The sequence below is a fragment of the Callospermophilus lateralis genome, unplaced genomic scaffold (genome assembly GCF_048772815.1).
Source record: "Callospermophilus lateralis isolate mCalLat2 unplaced genomic scaffold, mCalLat2.hap1 Scaffold_9847, whole genome shotgun sequence".
Taxonomy (NCBI): domain Eukaryota; kingdom Metazoa; phylum Chordata; class Mammalia; order Rodentia; family Sciuridae; genus Callospermophilus; species Callospermophilus lateralis.
Window position 1 is genome coordinate 1 of NW_027518043.1, and position 6,204 is coordinate 6,204.

Sequence of the window (6,204 nt, forward strand, 5' to 3'; positions counted from 1 at the left end):
GTTTGTTATTGTTAAGATGGTGTTCTTTGTGCATTTAGACACCTAGTTCTTTAGGAGGTGACTCTGACAGATACTTTCCTCCATAGTTTGTGGATTATTTTTCATTCCACTACAGTGTCTTAGAAAAGAGAGGTTTTCTGGAATCATGAGGAAGACCATCTCACCAGCTATTTCTTTGAGGACATACTTTGGTGCCCACGGTGGACACGGTCGTGCTGCCTTCTGTAACCTAGGCACAGGCTCTCCATGATCATCCAGAGATTATTCAGACTGACGCAGCCACCACCTGTGATTCCAGCCACTTGGAGACTGAGGCAGGAGGTGCAGGTTCTAGGCCCCCTGGGCAACAGGAAAGTGTTCTGTCCCATCAGCTGTACGGAAATGCCAATGGAACCATTAGAGATCCTATCTCAAAAAACAAAAGGTGGGGATGCAGCCCTGTAGTAGAGCACCTACACTATGTTGGGAGGGGAGGGGGAGAGGTGGACCTGGAACAGCTGAGACATCCTTCAGTGGTGATGTGGTCCATCGGAGCCAAGAACACGAGGCAGTGAGGAAAGAAATGGGACTGGGCTGCGGCACCGGAGAGCCCTTGCCAAGCACACGCCAGGCCTGGTTTGTCCCCATCACTGGAAGAGGGAGGGAAGGAGGGAGGAGAGGAAGGGGTAGGAAGGAGGGAGGGAAGAAAAGAATTGAGCTGCCAAGCCACACAGTCCAGGTGACCTGATGCACACCACTGGGTGAAAGATGGTGAACTCTGAGAGCACACGTAGGACCTTCTGGTGAGGGGCAGGGAGGGAGACCATCAGTGGAACCTTCCCGGGGTGCCGCCATGGTTCAGGGAGCTCCACTGCACAGCTGTCCCCTACACTGCCCCAGTGAGTCCGGGGTGGACTGGACTTCTGCTCCCAGCAGCATCCGTTGGCACATGGCTGTCCTGATTCAGTGTTAGGACTAGAGCTGGACCAAGGGGCACATGGAGCTCTGTGCTTCCTCTCGGCTTTTCATAACCCTAAAGCTGCTCACAAAATTAAGTCCAGTAATTTTCAAAAAGGACAACAACCCATTTTAAAGTAGACAAAAGATTTGAGTCCACACTTCTCAAAAGGAAGATACATGGCAGCCAGCAGCGCAGGAAATGCCAATGGAACCAGTATTGAAAGTCTTGCAGAGCTGACCCCTGACCCAGTGGTCACACACTTATCACACTGGCAAACAGACTACAGTTGCTCTCAGGCAGCCTGCACCTGGCTTTTGCCAAGGCGGTGGAAGCCAACACTTTGGAGACCAGGCAGCAGCCTGTGCTCTTCTGTTCACACACTGTGACTCACTCATGCCAGTGGGCAGCAGCACCCTGGGTCCTTTTTGTCACCCCCCTCACCATAGTCCCCTTCCTCTGTGCTCCCTTCTGTCTCACTAGGACCCTCTTTCCTTCTCTCTCTAGTTCTCCATATGAGAGAAAGCATCTGACTTTGAGTCTGCCTTAGCTCACTTAGCACGATTGTCTCTAGTTCCATCCATTTTCCTGAAAAGGACATAATTTCGTTCTTCCTTGTAGCTGAATAAAACTCCTTGTGTATTTATACCACATTTTTTGTATCCATTCATCAGCTAATGGACACCTAGGCTGGTTCCATAGTTTGGCTACCATGAATCGTGCTGCTGTAAACATGGGTGTGCATGTATCACTGCAGTAAGATGAAAAGGGTCTAGCTGGGTCATGGTGGTTCCATGCCAAGTCTTCTGAGGAACCTCCACACTGATTTCCTCAGTGGTTGTACTAACTTACAGTCCCACCAACAGTGTAAAAGTGTTTCTTTTCCCCCACATCTTCTCCAGCATTTATTATTGTTTGTATTTTTGGTGACTGCCATTCTGACTGCAGTGAGATGAAATCTCAGGGTAGTTTTGATTTTGTTTCCCTGATTGCTAATGATGTTGAACATTTTTTTCATGTACTTGTTGGCCATTTGTATTTCTTCTTTTGAGAAGGGTCTGTTAGTACTTTGCCCAGCTATTGATGGGACTGTTTGGGGCTATGAGTGTTTGAGGCCTTCCTGTGTTCTGGATACTAATGCCCTTCAGAGCCAGTCCTAGAGGATGGCTGGCGGAGGCCTCCCGTGCTGAAGGTGAGAATGTGACCCTGAGGTCAAGTGCAGTTCTGAGCCCAGGAAGATGCCAGCTGAGCTCTTGCTCAGGGCTCTGGCCTGAAGTCATCTGCCAAGTGCTGTCTGCTGTAGTAGCTTCCCAGCCCTTGGTCCTGATAGCCCTGATGGTTTGAGGAGCGTTGGTCAGGCACTTTGGAGGATGGCCGTCATCTGAGGTTGGCCTGATGTTCTGTGACTAGGCTAGGGTGGTGGGCATTGAGAGGGAGTCAGCAGGAGTCGTGTGGCCATCAGCTCAGCACCTCAAAGTTTTATGCTGCCAATGTAGTGTGCCACTGGTGACTTCAGTGTAGCTCCTGTGTCACCCTTTCCCCTTTACATGCTGCACTCCTTGATGGAGGTCCCCTGTGCAGCCTGCACTCTTGGATGAGCAGTGCACCCCTCCTGAGGGCCCTGTCCCCACAGGTTGCGGGGAGTCCCCTATAGGGTGAATCTGTCCTCACCCACTGGTATCTGCAGTGTCCTGGGCCTGAGCATTCTCCTCTCTACCTGGGTTGTGATCCTGCTCAGCTCTGACCCCTACTATGCTTGGCCATCTCTCTTGGCCATTTGACACCCATCACTGTTTGCTTTCTAGAGTCTCCTGCTTAATCCGTGCCCAGGATTCAGTGGTGAACTCAGATTACTCAGCTATATTTCTGCTCTTGCTGTTGCAGCTGTAGCCACACAGGGTACCTGTCTACCACTCTGCGAGGGGTCCAGCCAAGCACCATCCCTGTTCCAGGCTGCTATCCTGGGTTGGCGTGGGTGGGTCATTGAGGGGGTGCATCTGTGACACATCCTATGCATGAAGCACTGCAGGGCAGGCCTGTGCACAGCCACACAGAAGGCACCATTGTGCATGCTCACTGCAGAGCAAGAGGTGCTACCCACCTCCGTTTCCTCCTGGCCTCCTGCCTGAGTCAGCAGACCCTGCCCTCAGTACTTCTCCAGGTCCTAGTCCAGCCCAGCTTCGGGCCCTCCCTTTGTTCTCTGTGCAGCACAAATCTCAGTGCAGTTACTAAAGAGAAAAAAAAAATAGTCTTTTTTGTTTTGTAAGAAAACTGAATTTCAAATCTGATGACCATTATCTGTGGGGCAAATCCCAGGCACCAATGATCCTGGGTCCAGGTGCAGGGAAGCATACCACACACAAACAGTGCTGGGACAGCTCACACTCTGGCCCATCTCCGTGGGCTATGGTCTTCCCTTAGCTTCAGCACCCTACTGGCCAGTTGACCGCAGAGTAAAGAAGCACTGCTGACCAGGATTTAACCAAAGAACACTCTCTTTTTAAATTCTGAGATGGGCTCTCACTAAGTTGCAGAGGCTGGCCTAGAACTTGTGATCCTACATTAGCCTCCCATGTTGCTGAATGATGGGCTTTTTGTTGTGGTGGTTTTCCTTCAGGTACTGGGGACTGAACTCAAGGCCTCACACAACAAGCTGGGGACAAACTCAGCGGTGGAGTGCTCACCCAGCATGCACAAGGCCTTGGGTTCAATCCCCAGTACTGCAGAAAGTAAAAATGGAGAAGGAAAGCTGACTTGCTCTTTCTCCCTCAGCCCAGCCCTGGGCCAGCAGGGGGAGGGCCATCAGTTGATGGGCTGGGAGAGACCCGAGGCGTCCCAGCCAGCCCCCCCAGTGAATTGGTGCCTTGCTGGGGTTGGGTTGTGAAGCCTGTGGGTATTTTCATCCAACTCAGCCCTGTGGCCACCCTGGGGCACAGTGGTCTCCAGGGCTGTGAAAAATGGGTAAGTCAGAATGGCCTTTCCACTAGCAGGGTAGGAAGGCTCTTCCAGGTGCTGTCCATGGAGCAGAGGGTCTGTGCTGAAGGAGGCCTTTCAACCTGGCAAGGAGAGGCATGAACCTTTTACTGCACCCTCCCCCCGACTGGGGACTTGGGAGGACAGAGGTTGTCCCCCTCTTCCTCTGACCCCATACAGAGGCTGCACTGTGGGCCCACCAGCTCTGTCCAGGACCAGGCCAGCTGAGTGCGGGGGCAGTGGGGAACAGTGTGGAGACACCGAGGGGCTTGGTGGGTCGGGGCCCCAGGTCATGGCCATGTAGGTGAGGGTCTCTGAATCACCTTCCACCTTAAGGTGGGTTCAGAGCCACAGCCTCTGCTGACCCTTTTGGCCCTTTGTCTTGAGTGCCAGGGCGTACCTGGCTGAGGGGCCCTCCTCCTGGCCAGCTCAGGCTGAGGCCAAGCTAGTTCCCGCCCTGTTCTTCCCCGGGACAGAATTTGGGGCAAGGTGGGAGTTCAGGAGCTGAGAAGGGCAGGAAGGTGGGTGGAACAAACTCTGGTCGTGCCTTCCTCGGACATGGACTCGGTGCCCAGGGAGGGACCCCGTTGGCATCGTCACCCACGGGCGTAGCAGGAGGATCAGCGGGAGGTTCTGACACCAGCCTGAAGACCCGGAGCGCGCTCGGAACAGGAGGAGGCGGGCCTTGGGGGAGGGGAGGAGCCAAAACGGGACGACGTCTCTGATTGGCCAGAATTCTACACGTGACCGTCTCAGCCAATTGAGGAAGCCCACTGTGGTACGCGGTCCTTGGCCCAGGCTGCTCGCTGGCCCCGCCCTCTCCGCCGCGGTCCTCGGAACTTCCACACTCGCGCGGATCGCGGCGGTGGCGGGTTTGAATGGCGGGGCGTCAGTCCCGACACGGGAAGGGGGTCCTCCTCTGAGACTCCTTCCTCGTCGGCCCGGCCCCATCCCTCCCGGCTTCACCCTCACAGACCCTGGCCCACCCTTTCAGGAACCGGTGACCACAGGAGCCGGGCTGTTTGGGAATTGTGTGGACAGGTGGCTTAGACCCAGGGTTCCCCGGCCCCGCTGGCTTCGTGGGGTACAGAGGGATTAGTCTAGCAGCGGATTAACAGAGCTAGACAAAATGGTTAATTGCTGGACCTTTTAGAATTTCTCCGGAACCCTTGATGGTTGGTTCAGTGGCTGTAACTGGAAACGACTGAGTGAAGGAGGTCACAGCACTGGTACCAGCAGTGCCGCCCACTAGGAAGCTGGCCCCCTGCAGAGCCTGGAGGGTGGCGGTCGTCTCTGCTGCAAATGCAGTTCCAATGTTGAAAATAACAGCTAAACTCTCCAGAAGGGAAAGACTTCTAAGGACAGAGTGGGCCTCCAGGTCTGGCAACGCATGGGGCAAGCTACCCTGCAACACCTGTCTCAAGGCTCTGCCTCCCCGTCCCCAGGCCCCCAGGCATCTGACCCTCCATCTGGAGCCCAAGGGGGCTTCCTGGCTCCCTCCCTTTTAGGCCTCTGCACATCTCTCCTCCGAGCGTCCACCAGACCACTCATGAAATAGCAGCTCTGGTTGGCATGGTGGTGCATGCCTGTATTCTCAGGTAATCTGGAGGCTGAGGCAGAGGACTGAACATTCCAGACCAGCCTCAGCATAAGTTAACAAAATTCTGTCTCAAAATAAAAACAAAAAAAAATGTAAAGGGCTGGGGTGTGTAGCTCAGTAGTAGAGTACTTGCCTAGCATGTGTGAGGCCCTGAGTTCTATCCCCAGTACCACAAAAATAAGTAAATAAATGGAAACTGTTGCCTTCACTCTGCCCTCTTATCTGTTCAGTTTTCCTCCAAAATAGAAATTTCCACTTTGAGCACAGTACATATTTATCATGCCTCATGTCTCTCATCACTACAAAAACCCATTTGGAGGGACGAGACCTTAGTTATCCCCAGGCATAGAGCACAGCTCTGCTATGTTAGGGACCCCAGTGTACTTCCCCAGAGTCCTCAGACCCCATCACCTGAGGGTAAACAATGGGGCCAGAGTCTGACCCATCAATAACTAGAGGACCAGCTGACTAATGTTCTGGGTCACCTGCATGTTCAGGTCACTGCTCAAGCCTAAGCAGAATCCAGACCAGGGCAGGGATGGGGCAGGATGAGTGGTGGGTAGACCTGGTTTCCCCTTCTATGAGCAGCTATGCTGGGGTAGTGGGTAGCAGCCAAAGGGCAGAGCATGCTACCGAGTCCTGTCGGAGATGTGGATGTAGATAGATGTAGACCCCAGGAGAGAGAACTGCTCCC